General features: G+C 33.3%; 1 protein-coding gene across 8 annotated transcripts in view; it reads left to right on the top strand.

The window, feature by feature from the left end:
* LOC100114050 (CDKAL1-like protein) overlaps positions 1-20,427 on the top strand; it is a 148,252-nt gene that overhangs the window by 18,955 nt on the left and 108,870 nt on the right. Inside the window, exon 1 of one of the 8 annotated variants that reach the window (XR_004227341.2) lies at positions 4,864-8,050. The exons of 5 other annotated variants lie outside the window; for them this stretch is intronic. The gene's annotated coding sequence lies outside the window, so the exon portion shown is untranslated. 8 annotated transcript variants of the gene reach the window in all.

The raw sequence follows: 20,427 nt of genomic DNA, 5'->3' as shown, positions 1-20,427 counted from the left end.
GTAAAATCAGTTTGCGTATTATATCACTCAAAAGAGTGGATATACAAAAAATCGCTGCCAATTCCTTAGCACGCAAAGCCAACGTTTTCCCTATATTTTTTGATCGTTACGATGTATACAAATAATTTGTAATGCAAGTTATGTTTGTGCTTTTTTAAAGTTTTACTAATTCAATAAAGACGTAAAAACACTTTGTATTTTATGTCGTACCTATGTAATAAATATTCAAAAATTTTAAAAAAGAAATTTTTTGCATTCGTTGCATGTATACGTACTTTTAACTCAATTAAAATAAATTCACAATAATCCTATAAATAAATATTATTATCATAATATTGTTCATTTAATGGGTATAAAATACAAGACGCACGTATAAGGCCCCACATTGTATCTCACCTCGTGTTAATAAAAACCTTTATGACTGTATTGCACCCCTAAACTTTCTATGTAACAATTTAAAATAGGCCTTTTTCTAAAATGTTCTATTCGTCTTAGGGAACATATATATTTATAGATATTTTTTTATTAAAACTGCGATAATGTTTGCGTATTTTCGAATTTTCATCTGAATTGTTCAGAGAAATTTGTGCAATTATTAAAGATTACATTTATTAGAAAATGTTAAAATTTATTATGAATTGTCAGTACTTTCAACAATACAATTGTCATAACCATTCTTGTTTACAATTGCATTGACACCATTTATTAATGAACATCTCAAAGTTAGCTGGCAGAACTTGGAATTCATGTATTGTAGCAGATATTGCTTTCTAGTGCATGCATACACAAGGTTTTACTGATCTTTTCGATATATAACTTCCTTCAACAAGTTATTTATAGTATCTGCAAATTTTTATGTGATTAAGAGTCATCTTGTTTGCAAATAAGGCTTTTTCAAATCATTATTATTAAAGAGTAAAATATTATTGTCTCAATTAAAAATACACCTTTCGTAGCCACACTTTTAAAATGTATACAAAAAATAATTTGAATACACCTGGTTCATTTTAATTGGATTATTTATAAATGTACTTTCAGTGTAAAGCTATGCTAAATTTCATATTTTAATTTACAGAAATGAATGCAGTTTATACAATTTAAATGCATTAAAAACATTTGTTGATACATAATGAAATCTTTAATGAATTCACTTTTTTCTGAACACGCATGAAAATTATAATTTTTGCATACGCGGAAAGAAATTTATCATTTTGTTACGAAAATTAATTACACTCCCCTTTAGGGAAACAGTCAATTTTTAAATTTGAAGGCAATAGAGGAGATGCGCCTAGCGTGAGACAGTAGCATGGGATTCCATCAGTTCCCAACTTTAGATTATGGCCCTTGTGCTCGGTAGGTTAGCAATTTTTGACGTTTTGAAAGTTATACTCCAAAGCCTAAGCTGCTCAAGCGTGAGGAAAAAAATTAATCGGAAAGTATCGTTTTTCGAATTTTAGAAGTTGTCCAATGATAATTTATACTTCGTAGCAGATCGCTATTACGCAAGTTCGATAGCTTTTATCCCCGTAGAGGTTTAGTTTTAAGTCTGAACTTCAAAAAATTCCGGAGTTAGCCATATATCTTGCTCCGTTAGGCCGTATAACAACTCGCGAAAACACTTTTTCTCAGTATGGAACCTGTTTTAGCATATGATTGCCACGGGAATTCATATATTTCTGAATGTAAGACTTTCTAACGCTTACAATCGCTACAAAAAGCATTTTTTAGCCTGGAAATGCCTTAAGGGATTTCGATAAATTGTGAAAATATTGATAAAATTTACGGAAAACACGGTAAATCGGCTCAAACGAAATTTTTTTAAATAAAGCAAATAATTTTAATCATTTTCAGACGTATAAAATGCATACCTATCGTAATTATTGTTAATATCAATAGCGTTCCATACTGAGCGAGACTTTTTCGATATCCAACGCTTTTGCAGTTTGGCTTCATATTTGCTTATTTTCTAAAATAAATGACCCTATAGCACAGAACATCAAAAACTCCTAAAACAGCAACAAAATCCTTCAGGTTCAGCAATTCGAACCATTCTAAACAATAGTTTTAGTCACATTCGCTAAGTAGTTCCATACTGGGCGCATCTCTCTTATAGCCTTTTATTGAACAATATAATTTCTCTTCGTGTATGTACTCTCGTTATAACAATCTATATAATTTCCAAAATTTTTTCACTATTTTTTTCTTTCTTAAACAGCAGGAAAAAGTTAGCGGAAGAATCTTTAGTAGCAAGCAGGACTGATATTTCTGTGCAAAAATTTGCTCAGGATAAATCAGGTAGGATTGAAGCACAGAATGTTTATGATTGTAATGCTTTGAACGATAACGCAATAATTAGAGGATCGATGCATCAAGGGCACATCTCTTTTCCTCTGCCTACAAGAGGAAAGCAATGCACTGCTATGGCAGCTGCAAGCGTTGTCTTCAGTGTCATTGAACCGCCATTACAGTGGACTTCTATGACCATTGATGAAATTCTTGTGTTGTCTATGACCATTGATAAAAAAGAGGAAAATTCGGAATACTTAACAGCTGAAGAGTTAAAAACTAACTTGACTATTAAATCAAAATATATTGAAATAGATATTGAAGATGTGATTTACGGACTCATGCACAATGATTTCAGTGATTCTGGCATGCCCAACTTGAAGAAACTTTTTTATTGGTGCTTTGATTCACGGAAAAGCGGTATTCTAACATGCAATGGGATCTCTGTAGCATTCTTAACAATTAATGGAATAGGGTGTGTGTTTGATTCACATGCCAGAGGGCCGAATGGGAAAGCCATGCATAATGGCGTGGCTTGTTCGATTTATAGTAAACATATTGACTATTGTTCTTTCAAATATACCTTCTTCAAGAGAAGGTCACATTAGTGATGGGCAATAACAATTTTCGGTTGTAACTATTCAGTCAGTGAACAGCATAAGGAATGAATCATTAGAAAATGATATTCCTGAAAATGTTGCCATAGAAGAAGACTCGTGCCATTATGTAGATGAAGGCTTATTCAATAATGAAATAAATAAAGATGCAAGCGTGGAAGAAAGTATTGCCAATATTCAAGAAGGAAGTGTCATAGTACACAATGCTAACGATGCGTCGGAACTTAATAATGCTGCTGAAATAAGAAAGGTAGATCAAAAACACCTTGCAAGTATACCTGTTTCTCCAAGCAGTGCTGAGAAAAGCGATGGCATTGTAAGAGCTCACTTTCATCAAGGTAGTGCCACATTCTCAGAAGGCACAAGAGGGAAACAATGCACGGCTATGGCTGCTGCAAGCATAGCTTTTACAGCGATTAAATCTCCAAAACAATGGACTTCAGCAACTATTAGCGAAATTTTATTTTGTGGAGATAAATTATTTCTTCTAAGTCTTCAGAAGCGCAGAGCCCCAGTAGGCGAAGAAAATGAAGAGTATTTAACAGCTGAAGAATTACATACAAGATTGTCTATTCACTCAAAGGAATACAAACTTAATATTGTCGAGAGCATATATGGACACATAAACGAAGATTTTAGTGAAAATGGTTTTCCAAATTTGAATAACCTTTTTTATTCGTGCGTCGAATCCGATAAAAGTGGTATTTTAACGTGGAATGGAATTTCTGTGGCTATCATCACAGGTGATGGATATACGGGCGTCTTTGATTCACACTCCCGGGGGCCTAACGGAAAAGCAACGCATGACGGTGTGGCTTGTTTTGTTTACAGTAATGATATTGACTACCTTGCTAATATCGTTCGTTCAAATATTCCCCCTCGAAGAATAGGAAATAATTTTGATGGACAATATGAATTCTCTGCTATTACTGTAAAATTAGTAAATTACAATGGTGAAAAATCATCAATGTCAAGCAACGAACAATCATGCAATAACAGTGACAAATCAAAAAAAGTTTCTACAGAAAGAAAAACTGATAGTTCACGAAATGTATTCAATGACACAGACGATGAAGAAGAAGAAGAAACATATTCTGTAATAAGAGGATTTTGCAACTGCAATAGTTTAGCTCTAATACGTTAGCTCCATACGACATAAGAGGAAAGCAATGCACAGCTATGGCAGCAGTATGCATAGCTTATACAAATGTAAAGCCTATTCCAGAGTGGGATGGATTTGATGTTGACGCATTTGTGATTAATGGAAATATGCTATACGAAGAAACTATAGATGCTCGTAAAAGTGTTCCAAAAGGTGAGGAAAATAAAGATTTTTTGACAGCAGAAGAATTAAACACAGAATTTACTGTTAGAATGGGCACAGCCAAAATAACTATTCACGATATTATATACGGACACCTGTCAAATGATTTCAGTGAACTGGGGATGCCTAATTTCAAAAACCTATTCTATTGGGTTTTTAATTCTAATATAAGTAGTATTTTAACGTGTAATCGTTTTTCCATTGCTTTAGTTTCTGCAAACGGAATTACGGGTGTGTTTGATTCACGCCCTTTAGGAAGAGATGGAAAAATAACTAAAGGTTCAGAAACCGCTGCTTGTTTTGTTCATAGCGCAGATGTCGATGTTTTGTTTGAAATCGTGATGAACAATATGCAAAAATCGAGAGAAGGCAATCATTTTGATGGACAGTATCAGTTTACAATTATTTCTGCAGAGTACTTTACTACTGAATTAAAAACAACAACACTCAATGCAATAACAAAAACTCTTAAAGACATAGACCGGGAAATGCAGGCTGATTGCGCCAATCCACGTTTTGAAATAGAAAGTAATGAGCTCTCATTAAATAAAGAATCCATAGAAAATACGGAGCAATCTTGTAATTCTAAAAATGCGCGTGAATCAGGTGAATATGGATTGGCAAGTGTAAGGGAAGCAGATAATAACGCAATTGACGCGGTACAAGAATCAGGGTATTATGACAACCGCACCTATGATCAATTTGTTGACTCATGCTTGCAATTATCCCTTGAAAAAAGTAAAAATTTAAGAGATAATGCTATAAATATCGTTCCAGATGATCAAGACCACAACATGAAAGAAACAGAGAACGTCGAAGACGAACATGAATTATGTTATTCAGGGGAAGGTTTAAATGAAGGCGTGTTAAATATGAGCGTCACCGATGCTAATGATATAATTAATTTCGCGTGGATATGGCAGAAACTTCATGATTCATACAATAACCACGATACTCTTTATGCCTGCAATTTTAGGAATTTAAAACTGATTGGCACTTTCAGAAAAGGATTGACAAGATATTTTACTTTTAAGTGCGATATGTGTGCTTACACAGTAACAATATCTGGAGTGTGCGATAATCCGGATGAGATAGAACCTGCGGTTGGTGCAGCATTGGGATGTCAGCATGTTGGTACAGGACTTTCTCAATTCAATGAATTGATTGGCATGTTAGGTATTCAAAGTTTGAATTACTACATCTGGCAAAAAGCACACTCCAAAGCTGCGATTTATGTCAAAGAAGCATCTAAGAATGAAATGGCTAAAGCTGCAGCTGAAGAGAGGAGTCTCGCAATTGAACGTGGTGACGTTGTTTATGATATACCGTGCACAATGGTTGAAGGTGATGGATCATACCTAAAACGCACGTACATGTATGGTAAATATGATTCATCAGCGTGTTGTGTCGTAATAATTGGCAGATATACTAAAAAAGTACTGCAGATTATTGTAAAATAAAAAACATGCGCGATTTGTGATTATGCTTCAAGCAAAAATATAACTCCTAAAGAACACACTTGCTATCGGAATCATGGGAAGAATCAAAGCTCGACTAGCATGGAAAGCGCTGCAATGGCAGAGGCATTCGCAAGTAGTGTTAAAGAGCATAATTTAATCTATAATGTATTGATTTCTGATGGAGATAGCAGTAACTATAAATCAATTTTAGACAGTAATCCTTACGGAGAGTATGGTGTTGAAGTTAGAAATATACTTTGTACGAACCATATTTTAAGAAATGTTTCAACAAGCATCAAAGTTCTTTCGAAAACTAAAGGTCGACTAGGGCAATTAAGAAAGAAAATTGAAGATAGTGCACCTCGTTTCATTGAAGCAATTGGACAATGCGTTCAGACTATAACTGAAGAAGATATTTCTTGGGAGTTCAAATGTAAAGCTCTACGAGATAATATCAATAAGTTACCCTGTCACATTTTTGGCGATCACAGTTAATGTGAAAATAATAAGTATGGGTGTAGTGGTCAGGCAGTTGGCAACGAAGAAAATGTTGTTACAGCTTTACGGGAAGCTAATCTCATGGATGACGTTGAGCAGTGCGTTTTTCGAGCTGCTAATAATGCATCAAGCTTACTTCACAACGTTACAACGAACAGATCAGAAAGTTTTAATGCGCTTATAGCAAAAGCGATTGGTGCAAAACGTCTCCATCTGTGTAAAAAAGATTCATATGCAACCCGTTGCCATGTTGCCGCAATATCACAAAACACTGGATCAACAATTAGTCCAATTTGCGAAGCAGCAGAGAAGCAAGTCCCAAGTTGCGCAGAATTTCTTCAGCAAAAACGGCAAAGATTGAGTGCATTACGACAATTAAGAATGGCTAATAGAGATACGGTTGAAGAGAAGATCAATAAAGCTTATCGTAAAGCTGATAAAGTTTATGGTCTGAATGCCCATCAGCCTGATATAAATAAAGAAGAATTTTCAGATCGTGTCAAGCAACATTATGCTATTCTGAACGCATGGCGTCTCGAGAGAGACGCTATTGAAAGCCGAACGAGGAATCAAAGCGAATGCAACGAATGGAGGTCTATGCGAAAATGGTTGGTAACTGCATCTAGAATGGGAAAAATATGTAAAAAACGTCCTGAAACCTCATGTGCATCGTTCATTTCAGATATATCGTATCCTCAAACGTTAAAAGATCTGGCATTAGACTATGGTATCGCTATGGAGTTTGTTGCTAAAAAAGTTTTAACAGATCTCGGGTACGATGTGCAGCCATGTGGACTATTTTTGGACCCAGAAGTCCTTGGAATAGCAGCATCCCCTGATGGTTTAATAGGTGTAGATGGAATACTTGAAATAAAATGTCCATTTACGGCAATGCATATGGATCCAGAAATTGCTATCAAAGACAAGAAGTTACATATCGGCAAAGCTTTTCGTATAGAAAATAACGAAGTGATTCTTAAAGAAAGTCACGAATATTATTACCAAATACAAGGTCAACTACGTGTAACCAATAGAAAATATTGCTTATTCGTTATATTTACTTTTGTTGGTATAAAAATGATGGTGATTGAAAGAAATGATGAATTTATTGAAGAAATGATAGTTCAAATTGCCCAGTTCTATCGGGATTGTTTATTACCTGAAATAATAGATAGTAGAAGAAAAAGACGTATGCCTTTGCGAGAACCAGAGTATATACTGCAAGTTCAAGAAGAAGGAAAGCAACGACAGCAGCTACGAAATGAAGCTAAGAAAAATAAAGAAAACGAAAGTAAAGAAACAAAAGCGACGAAAATGAGTACCACACAAAAAAAGAAAAAGGCTTCAAATGCAAATGCTAATAAAAAAGGATTGAAGAGGAAAGCACTGGAGAATGATGAAGAAATTTCACAAGCTAAAAAGTTAGTTCAAGAAGTCGAAACTATTGAAAATAGTGGTAATGCCGCTTGTGATATTGACATTAATAATCGAGCTTGTAATAGCAATGAAATAAAAAAAGCTACTACGAATGTAAATAAAAATGAAAATAGTACTAACGTTTCGTTTAAACGAAAAGTCCCACAGAAAAAATTGTCAGCTGTTGAAAATAATATTCGAGAAGTGGAAAAAACTTTAGAAGAATTAGGATTAAATGATAAAAAAGATAGCGAAAATAAATCAGATGTAGACTTCGATGTGCCCTTGACTGCAGACATGATCCATAAACAATGCCAGGCGATTTTCGAAAGAAATGGTGTTCATGATAATTATTTATCAGACACAGATGACAATGGAACTTAGATTAGAAACTAAGTAGTCTGAAAATTACATAAACAGAAAAAATCATCACAGTTCAGAGTCAACAGGTAAGTAAGTTTTTACTCCCGATAATTCCTACAGGAATTGCCTAAAACATTTATTGCGTTGATTAATCGCGCAAGAAAATTATAGTCATTTAATTATTGCGTTGAATAATCGCGCAAGAAAATGATTGCAATCAAATTTAAATATTTATTATTGCGTTGAGTAATCGCGCAAGAAAATTGCAATAAAATACAAATATTTGTTGCGTTAAGTGATTGTGCAAGTGAATTAAATCGTAATTTAAAAATCGTGCACAAAAATGCTATAATAAATTGACTATATTTATTGCGTTAAAAATTGTTCAAAGTAAGTAGTAACCCTGGTAAAAATAACTTATTAAATCCGATTCGAAAGATAATAGGGTTTAATTGGATTTCTTAATCGGAAATTATCGAATTAAAACCTATTTAATCGATTAAAATCTATTTAATCTGATTATAAGTTTTAGTCGGTCTTAATCGGATTTAAACAGTTGTGTTTTTAAATAAAATGTTATATTTGTTGAAAAATACAACTGATTGAATCCGATTAAAACCGACTAAAAGTTATAATCAGATTAAATAGATTTTAATCGATTAAATTGGTTTTAATTGAATAATTTCCGATTAAGAAATCCAATTACAACCTATTACCTTTTGAATCGGATTTAATAAGTTATTTTTACCAGGGAAGTTAATTAATACTGCGTTGAATCATCGCGCAAAGAAGGGTTACAAAGGATTATGATGCGTCTCCATCTGAAATATTACAGTTACTGTTGATATATTTTTTTAAAAATATAATAGCAATAACTATATTTGCAGAACCCAGATATAAACATAATTCATTGTATTTATATACATTTTTAATTATTTTCCAATATATGCATATAATTTTAGAATTAAATAAAATGAATTATTTTTATCACTGGAAATAGCCTCTCTAATCCATATACGTCAACCTCTCCATCAAGTGGTGTAACCTGTTATCACAAACGAGGCTCTGATGTCACATTTTATATGTAATGTAAATCATTTATTTGAAGATTCTATCGTTACTATTAGAATAAGTTCTTTATATTTTTTAAAACAATAAAGTATATAAACGTAATTACGGATATTTTTGGATTTCTCAAATTATTTTTCATAACATTCTTTGAATCTACACCTTTCTTATACTCAAATAATATATTTCAATTCAGGTAAAAATGATGTAGTTCTTCAGATAATTCCAAAAGTACGTTGATACTGCCCACCCTGGGCACCAGGTACCTAGGAGGCCCTTTCTGTCGCTATATTCGTGTTCAGCGACCTTGAAAACCCCCGAGTAACGAGTTTCGGCAAATTATGTTATTAATTTCCCGCGAAACTCTAGGAGACGACGTTAATACGACCGATCCTGGGCACCAGGTATCTGGGAGGCCCTTTCCGTCACTATATTCGTGTTCAGCGACCTTGAAACCCCCCGAGTAACGAGTTTTGACTAATTATATGAATAATTTCCGTAAAACTCTAGGAGACGACGTTGATACTGTCCACCCTACTAGACACCACGTACCTCGGAGACCGTTGCCGTCGCAATATTCGTGTTCAGCGACCCCAAAAACACCTTGAGTAGCAAAATTGGATTCATTTCCTTATTTACCAAGTTGTTAATTTATTATTCATTGTCTCTTTGCAATGCACTTCTAAAATGCATATTTTTATACTCTTCCTGATTGCAATATGTGCTCTAATACACACGGTGGCGCGAAATATACAGTCTATAGCGAGTTCGAGCTTGTTTCGATAATGCGTAAGTAATCGGCTGCTTCGTTCGACTTATCGAACTCAAAATCCGAGGCTCCCCATCAACGTGCCTAACTTACTACAGCCCTGACATATCGATAAAACAGCGCGGCGTTGCATTTACCGTAGTACACTTTTAGCCCGCAAGATGTTTGGCGCTACTATCAATTCATACTTCCGGAATAAGTGTGGAGCACTCTTAATCTCTCTTGCCTAATTCATATTCCAAGAATAAAGAGCCTTTTAGAAAAGAAACAATAAATATCTATCAAGCCCGGTGTTGGTGTTAAACAAAAATTTAGATAACAAATATATTTATTATATTTTTAAAATATTTTAAAAGTAAGCTTTACAATATATTACAAATATTTTGAAAACAAATATTGATAAAATTAAATATTGCAAAATCTTACATCAGATCTGAGGTGAGTTCCCAAATGGGATTTTCTGTGTTTTTGAATTACAAATAAATAATTTTGACTTGCAAATATACATGAGATTTGGTAGTAGGGTATTGAACTTTCAGGTTATAAAATATCTAAAATTAATTCTCAGTAATTTTGAATGTACACAAAAGAAATGATTTTGGCATGAAATCTCATGGAGGATTTTGCAATAAAGTCTCACACTTTTGTTTTTAACAGAGTTACTAACAAATAAATTAGAAATAAGGTTTTATGCTGCAAAGAAAAACAAATTATAACTTTACAGATATCATCTCACTCACATACACAAACATACAGTAGAACTTTCAATTGATAATCAGGCTACATATTATCATAAAATCCTAATGAATAATCTTTATTCAATATAGTTCATCTATTTAGCTTCTATAGCAAAGTATTTCGCAAATTAAATTATAAAATCAAAGTATAAGCTCACTTCTCACTTAATCAGTTAAATAAAAGTTAAATATTATTTAAATTATTATTTTCCTTATTAAAGGTAGTTTAACAATTTAGTTAAAGTTAGAACTAATGGGTACACACAACAAGTAGCAAAGGCAAAATCATAAGAGTGCAGGCTTTTAATCCCAAATGGAACCGTACATTTCCATACGATTACGTAGATTGGTGTTACAATTTAGACACATTGCATGTTATTGTATGTTATTCTACATTATGCTTAAAAGAAATGGAGCATCGAGTGAACGACAGGTTTCCATGAAAAAAAACTCTTAATGTTTTAAATGCACCAAAACTTTTTAGGAATTTTTTTTTATTTCCCTGTGATACTGTACTTTTTAATACATTTGAACACTTTTTTAAAGTTATTGTACATTTTAGTAAGTTTACGTATGTTTAAGTATGTTTGCATACTTTTGATAGCTTTTTGTAAAATTTGATAGTTCTGTACATTTTAGTACATTTTGGTAAATTTTAGCATATCTTTGTGGTTTTTTGTAACAAACATTTGCTTAAATTATACAAGAAGTCGTATATATCTGCATATTTAAGTAGATTCTTTTACGATTATGTACAATTTGGTATGTCATTGTACATTGCCATATGTTTCTGTACATTTTTGTATGTTTTCATATGTTTTTGCATGACTACATAGCATGAAATATCTAAATTTCAACAGAGATATACGGAAATGTTCAACCACATATCTAATTATTTATAAACTTCATTGTATATAATTTTATATCAATTTGTATTGGAGTACTAATTCATTTTTGCTTCTGGAATTAATTTAAGCAGTATTGTTGCATGTATAGATGACTGTTTAAGACCTTAGGAAAAAGATGAACATGTATACAGAGTAAATCATGTGCTTTTTTGGCAGAATCAATCAGGTTTAAACACCATATACCACCATGAATTTTATCAAAACATTTGTAGCTTTAGTTTGTGAGTTATATGCACAAAAATAATAATGTTTAGTTATACAGGATATACAGGGTGAAAGACAAAGAATTTGAATCTTAATATCTTACAATAGTCATTTTCAATATTTTTACTATAATGAGTTTCGTAAGCTGCAAGAAGATATTAACCAAGATTATCAAAAGATCTGTGATTTCCAAAAATTTCAACTTAAAGCCTTTTTACTCCCATAATCATATGACATAGAAAACCCATTTTTTAAATTTTCAATCTAGCTCAAAAACTAGTCTAAAATTTTTTCAAAATGTTTGAAAATTTAGTTTTGGAGATATTGATTTTTTTTTAATAACCTTTTTTATCATAAGAATGTAAAGGAACGGTCAATCTGAAAAATCTTGTGGTAAAAAGTAGGCAATTTAATGCTCTTTCAGAAACTTTTGCTGAATTATTGTATAAATTATATCATTAAAAAAGAAGGCAAAAATGTAAAATTGTTCAAAAAATAGTTAAAATTGTAAAATAAAAATGTCCAAATTTGATTGCGATCGGTTGCGTGCTTCCAGAATTATGATAGTATACATACACACACATCCATCTGCATGGACATTTTCTAAAAACGCATGATTTGAATACCTCCAAGTTTCAGCAAAACTGAAAATTTTACTATTTCAAAGCTCCAGGAGGAAGCAAAATTTTCTAAATTTGTTAAGCGAAAGTTAGTTATAATGCATTGAGTATGAAAAGTATGAAAAGCAAGTTTATTTATAGTATAATATCAAATCATGAGAACCATTAAAACATGAGTTAAATGTTACTGTAGGATATAACACCATGCTTTGAATGCATGCTAATATATTTTGCATTTATTACAAGTGATTGCTATTATGAGTGACCCATGGAATTATATCATTCTTTTATTCTTTTACAAAATTTATTTATTTATGATTATATTTTTGTACAAAATTATATAGGACGTGTAAAACATGCACTAGGGCATATATTTTAGCGTTTACTATCACACACTTTTTAGACCCTGATTTAGAACGCGGGATAATAAATGCTTTTGTACTACTTTGTGATAAAGTACATGAAAATAACAATTTTCTGGGCTTCTAAATAAATAATAATCAAATCGTAATAAATAAATAAATTGTCTCAGACTTCGATTACGTGTTAAAAATTTTATTAATTAGAAAAATATTAAAAATTATAAAAATATTATTATTTGTAATGTAATTTTTATACTCATATATTGTCTGTAAATAATAGAATACAGAAAAAAGTACTTATCGTTCTTTTTCTAACTTTACAGAGCGGTCACCCATCCTCTTACGAGCTCTGGTTAACGCTGCTGAACTTTAATTGTGATCAATCTTCTATACTTCTGTCATCAATACTACACTTACAATATATCATAAAACCAAATTGTAGATGGGCAAATACTATATTCGAGGACGGCGTCTATGGTGCATAGGGTGATTGATGACGAGGTCCATGCCCGGTTGAAAATATTCATATAAATTGAGTACATAATTTTATCATATGATTTCATTATATGATTTTATAAAAATCTCGCAAATCATCATATACTAAAATCCTGTAATAAAATAATATTCTAAAATTGTGTAATATCATATATTGAAATCATGTGTTATTGTGTTCCGAAAACATGATATTTTGTAAAGAATTTAGAAACAATATTTTATTTTAATTAAAATATGAGTATAAACTTTCATCAAAATAATATTTGGTAAAAAAGAAACAAATAATAAAGTGTTTCATGTTATAAATGTTTTTTTTTAATATTACAAAATACATATTTCTCCAAAGTTATTCATCAATCAAGGGGCGCGGTAGCGCCCCGATGACAAGTATACGTTTTTATACACTGTGCCGTCGGGGAGCAGCGCGACCCTATTATACTTTGAATTTGCTATTTAACCTAAATGCGTTCTATTGTCTCCAATGATTTCTTGTCTGATATCCCTACTGAAAAAAGCAGATGACAATCACCTGATTATTAACTGATAATCAGCTGATACTCTGCTGATAATCGTGCCAAAACATCAGCTGATTATCTGGTGATATCAGCTTAATATTTTTATTTAAGCTGATACTTACACATATGCTTTTATATGCGATGAAATGCTAGTGATAATCAGCTGAGAATCTCGTTGACAAACGCGAGGTTGTTCGGACCAATTCGGACTTGCACTGGCTACAGGGTTTCCCGTGAGCCTCGAACTGGGTAGCTGGGATCAATATAAATAAGAATACAGAAATGTAAACAACAGAATGATAAACTATATTGTAAGCAAAACTAGAATCATGGATACAGAAGGCGCGTCGCCCGAAGCGACGGCGTATCATACGGGCGCGAGAGAGACGCAATAACCGGCGCGAACCAGACCGAATCTCGGTGGCCACGAGCAACGGTCAGCGACGATTCGCGCGGGCTTTTCCGCGGTGAACACACGCGAGACTTACGCTGGTGCGAGGAGTCGGTCTCGACTCGCACCACTCACCGTGGCGATGGAATCCCGGGCGTCGAGAATCATTTCCCCTCGAACGATGGAGGCGTCCCTCCAGGTCCCTCCCGGCGCTTCCGTTGCAGATCCCTCACGGACACGGGTCGGATCCGTCCCACTAGCGGGTTTCTCGCGGTTCTGGAGATAAGCTCCTTTCTCGCGCACTGGTAGCGGAAGTCTGCCGACTACTTTGGTCTACGCGCTCGAGTTCTCTCCCGACCTCCCTCTCCTCGGTCTTCCGTCGGTACAGCCGTCCGACGGCGTCGTCTGTTGGTCTAATCTAATTTCTCGCGACGAACGAGCGCGCGAGAATATGATATCTTGCCGCTCGTTACATTACACAGATATAAAAGTACCTTTGCATGTAATTAAGTCGGTAATTAATGCATTAAGTCGGCACGTGTAATGTGCGTATGAGTATTTTTTGCGTCTGGCGTAGTCTATGTACAAAAGCAAGAACTTGTTGAGTAAGGTTACCTAAGCATTATCACAAATAATATGTGAGAGACGAGGATCAGATTTTCAAGGCTAGAAGTTGCCATTGTTTGTGATCGTGGATTAGTGTATGACTATATGCAGCTGAAAGCGGCTCACGCGGCAGCAGCGTGTAACGGGACTCGTGTAACGGTGTAACCATAAAACATGGCCTAAAACAGTGCGGTTTATCGGAGCTTTCGGTGTACGGGTATGAAGACTCGCTATGTAATCGAACTCTCTTAAATCAGTCTGTGTGCGTGGTTATACGTTTGCTGAAGAGCCCTTGTGCTTCCGATAGTGTTCCGCTCGACAAGAATTATAATGTGTCTAATAAGCGCCGAGAGCGCCAGCCAGAACGCGATGCAAGCTCTCGCGTAAGTATATCATACACGACGTATGAATGTTTGGTACAGAGTAAACACAGCAGCGTGCTCTATATCAACTGGGAACGTCTCGGAACCTTTGGCTCACAACGATGAACTGAAAACTGGGCACTGGTCAATCGCTCCAGGATATGATTGCGATACGAGAACACGATACACAAAGAGGAAACAGCTCTTAAATAAGTATGATCACGATTGTTCTGTTCGCAAGTTCATACGCTATTGTTTCCTTGAAATAAGCCAAGGACTACAACGTTTTCCTCTTGATCTTTCGCATCTTAGAAACAAGTTCGAGGCGGGATACGACTGTGTACACAATCTCACCGAGTTCGGGGACAAGAAGAACCACTAGGACGCGAGGAAGATGGACTAGACACATTGAAAAATCACACCGACATACTGACTGCGATATCAAGAACGAGACCAATAGTATGAGCAGCAGGCTCTTTGTATAAGCTCGTCTTCAACTTTATGAGTTCTGTAACAACCGCGTTGCAGTAGCATTCTCTAGACAGGTCGTTTGCGTCGAAGCTATTTCTTTAGAAGTTTGGTTAAACTTATTAAACGGGTGTGAAATCGGTTTGAAAAATACCCTTTACAAGGTAAAATGTTGGCTACTATAAGTTATGGCTCCATCCTCACAAATCTGTATCTTTGTATTATGATTCTCATTTCTTCTTAAAAATATACGATATTCTTAAAAAAAATTGTCAAACGTTTGTAGCTTACAAAAGTTTCTCTATATATTCTTATAAATATATACGTTAGTAAATGTAGTGAAATCAGTTTTTAGAATCAATCATAACTAATAAGTATGAAAAATAAGATAGTTGCACTTTTCGAAATTATTATTTTAACTCGCACATGCCGTCCGTCGTCTTATGGTTTATCGATGAAACACTCAAATTATTGGTTTTGAGGTGTGCCTTAATCTGTTAAATGATACGAATTAAAATAAGGACATTTTTTATTATAATCTAAGTTACAATATAAGTTTATTGTAAAAAATAGAAATTTAATATTGCGGAATTGGCTGAATTTTTCTTGTAGCAACTAAACCTCATTAAATAATCAAGTTTTTTTAGTAATTATGCACGTATGATTTGTATGACGATTAGTAAATATTATGCACATCGTACACTACAAGATGACGAGATGGCAAGTGTGAGTTAAAGTAATAATTTCGAAAGGTGCAACTATCTTATTTTTCATAACTATTAGTTATTATTGATTCTAGCTTACCTGCTGATCTTTAATGCTTGACCTTTTCAAAACTGATTTCACTACATTCACTAAAGTATATATTTATGAGAATATATAGAGAAACTTTTGTAAGCTACAAACATTTGACAATTTTTTTAAGAATATCGTAGATTTTTAAGAAGAAATAAGAATCATAATACAAAGATACAGATTTGTGAGGATGGAGCCATAAGTTATAGTTGCCAACATTTTACAATCATAGAATATATTTAACAATAGTGTACCTAAAAGAGCATAAAATTGTCTACTTTTTCCTGCAAGATTTTTCAGATTGACCGTTCAGTTCAATTTTTATGATAAAAAAGATGATTTTAGCTTTATCGGCGAGAACTCTATCAGCAGCGTTCCTAACTGCAATATTTTCTCGATTTTGAGAATATACTATATCGTGTTCCTTGCAGGCAACGTCTAATGGATTAATACCTGGATCACCACGAGCTAATCGTTTAGTAAGTTTAGTGCCTGGTCCACAGTATTAATAACCCGGTAGATGAAGTTCATCTGAAAGATAAACAGCTATATTTATAGTCTCACAACAGTTGTTCAACACTTCTCTCCATGTAAACATGTTCAAGAAACAGTCTGTTAAGTTTCCGGTAGTAAACTTTGATACTATTGCAGAGCCGGAGAAGAAAAATAAACGACATGGTGATTTACTTCTAGATAGTATTCGAGCAGTATTTTGTGGACCCTCCAATTGTGATAAAACCAACAGTTTATTAGCTCTCATAACACATCCAAATAGAGTTAGGTTTGAGAATGTTTACGTTTATTCCAAATCAGTTAATCAGTCCAAGTACAAATTTTTAAAAGATCTTCACGAACCATTGAATGGTATACAGTACTTTGCATTCAATGAAAACTATGATGTCATAGCTCCTAATAATGCACTTCCGAATTCTATCATGATCTTCGATGATATTGCCTGTAAAAACAAAACAATGTTAGAGCATACTACTGTATGGGGAGACATAAGAAAGTTGATTGTTTCGATCTATGTCAGTCTTATGCATAAGTTCCAAAACATCTTGTGAGAGATAACGTCAATCTCTTAATAGTTTTCCGACAAGATGACATGAATCTCAAAGACTTATACAACGATCATGTCAACTCAGACATGACAATGTGTGAAAAACACGACGTATTCGCAGTTTCGAGAACTATGCTCAAAATGTTGGATGGATGGCAAACATGGATACTGATTGTCAAAGATAGTCCTATCAACAATGGTAGATATCGAAAGGGTTTTGACACTTTGGCTATAAATATAAGATACGCTTAGTCCACATTCATTCATTAGTCTATCTTTGACTGTTAAAGTATCAACATGACTGATATTCAGAGACAAAAGAATACACTTTATCGGCTTGTGAAAGCACAAAATGCTGTAAAACGCAAGTATAGTCTGTTGAAATTTGGAAAAGATAAATTTGAACAGTCAATAGGAGAAACTATTAAGCCACGAGATTCTCGTCGAAAATCGCACAGCTGTGGAAGTTGGGCTGAGGAATGTATGCCTCACAGCCATAGCGACCTTCCCACTTGTTTACCAGCTTCACGTCGACTCTCTTTCGCTCATTCTAAATGGTCTTACCATACACTGCGTTTTTGAAGAGTTTAAAGAGCATCTTCTTGAACTTATTCTTGGCATTCTTTCTCATCTCGCTGTTCAAGTCAATGTATGGCTTCAGCCATGGATTCGAGTTGAATTTGAGAGCACGATGGATATGCTTCAATCGAAGACAGTGCTTGAGAGCTTGTTTGAGAGCAACTTAAGCAACTTCTCTTGGTTTGATTCTGGTGGTGCTGCATACTCTGGACAGAGTGGAAGATCTTTGTGAGCATCATAAAGACTATCCGGATACTCGAGGTCTACTTCCAAGATGCATCCTACTAGAGCATCATCAGAGACGTTAAAGAAGGCGTTATTCATGTCTTTCACCCACTTAAAGCCGTCACAAGGCAGGAATTGAGTTATTGCCCTAGAAATCTATACTATATTAAAATTTTATATTTGGTCGATTTTGTAAAAACCCTCTAAAACTCGTGAAAAAAAAAAAATTAAATATATTTTACGGTAGAAATGTTCTTTTAACTTAAATCATTCAGGTTACTAAAAAAATGTCAAGTGTATCAAATTTCAATTAGTTTTTAGCAGTTAAAGGACTTAAAAAATTTCTTTTTGCATTTATTCCACAAAACTTTATGTATTTTATGAATAAAAATCTATTTAACTGTACAAAGAGGTACATATGATAAAAATATACATTCCTACAAAAAACATTTTCAAGATTTGGTCCAGGTAGATTGGAAGCTGTAAATCAATTCAGAAAAAAATTATATTTGGTCTATTTTGTAGAAACCCTCCAAAACTCGTAATAAAAAAATTTAATCTATTTTACGGTAGAAATGTTCTTTGAACGTAAATCATTAAGGTTTGATAAAAAAAATTTCAAATGTATGAAATTTTAATTAGGTTTTAGCAATAAAAGAACTTCAAAAAGAAAACATTTTCAAGATTTGGTCCAGGTAGATTTGAAGTAAAAAACTATTAAAAATAAATAGACGTAATTAATGTATTTTTTTTTTATATTTTTGACATATATTATGACACATACATACATACATATATATATATATATATATATATATATATATATATATATATATATATATATACATGGATGAAAAAAGATTATTTTAAAATTGGTCCAGATAAAAGGGATGCTGCGAATAATTATTTGTGTAGATAAGCTGTTTTTTTTAAAGCTATCTATTTGCGAATATAATATAACGAATGCTTTTTGTATTCAAGCATATCACAAGATGAAATCTGCAGTTTTGATCGAGATCAAAGGGATCCTGCAAATAGTTATATGTGCAGGTATAACTTTTTTTTAATTTTATGTGTTTGTGAATATGAAATGACGCACATTCATATCACAAGAAGGAATCTGCAATTTTGTTCGAGTTAAATAAGATGCTGCAAATAATTATTCGAGCAGATATGCTCCATTTTCAAAGCTCTGTGCTTGTGAATATGAAATGACGAATGCTGTATGCATTTATGCATAACGCAAGATGTTATCTGCAGATTCGGTCCAGATGAAAAGCATGCAGCAAATAGTTATTAGTTTAGGTATGATCTTTCTGTTAAAGCTATGTATTAACTGTATAGCTTGTGATAGGCATAAATATATTCAGCATTGGCAATTTCATATTCACTAATAAGTGAATATGAAATTACCAATGCTGAATATATTTATGCCTATCACAAGATGTTATCTGCAGATTCGACTTAGATAAAAGGAATGATACAAATAATTTTTTGTACAGATATGATTTTTTTTAAGGCTGTGCAACTCAGTAGATAAAATCGGCAGTTTTGGTTGAGATAAAAGGGATGCTGCAAATAATTATTTGTGCAGATATGCTCTTTTTTTAAAGCTATTTATTTCTGCTGATATGATACTCTTTTCAAAGCTATGTGTTTGTAAATATGAAATCACAAAAATCGTTATGATTAATGTGTTATTGATTAATGTATTATTTATCGTCGGTTCCTACGAAGAGTAGTACGGTTCAGATTTGCCACGAAGACTAGTACGGTTCAGATTTTCCGCGAAGACTAGTACATTTCAGATCTTCCCCACATGAAAAAATCTAATTGTTTTGAAGAAAAACAAATAGTTATTTTGGTTAAGTTGCCAAAAAATTGTTGAAAAATTTCAGAATTAAAAAAATTTTATCAAAAACTTTAATTAGAAAAAAAATTAATTAAATCTCATAACAAATTTTTTACAAATTTTTTGGCAACTTTAAAAATATTTCAATTTTATTAATTTTAACTTAAATAACTATGTGTTATATCTCTAATATAATTTGATTTTTTCATTAGGAAATCTGTAATTTACTAGTCTTCGCTGCAAATCTGAACCGTACTAGTCTTTGTGGCAAATCTGAACCGTACTACTCTTCGTCGGGACCGACGATCTGTTTACTATAATATTTAAATACACTAGGGACATTTAGCGCGCTACGCGCGCGGTGAATTCTTCTAAAATTTAACTTTTATATTAATTAATTTAACTTGTACAACATAAAAATAAACGTTTTTTAATTAAAATCATTTC

Source organism: Nasonia vitripennis (assembly GCF_009193385.2).
Source record: "Nasonia vitripennis strain AsymCx chromosome 4 unlocalized genomic scaffold, Nvit_psr_1.1 chr4_random0004, whole genome shotgun sequence".
NCBI lineage: Eukaryota > Metazoa > Arthropoda > Insecta > Hymenoptera > Pteromalidae > Nasonia > Nasonia vitripennis.
This window is presented reverse-complemented; position numbering and strand designations above follow the sequence as displayed.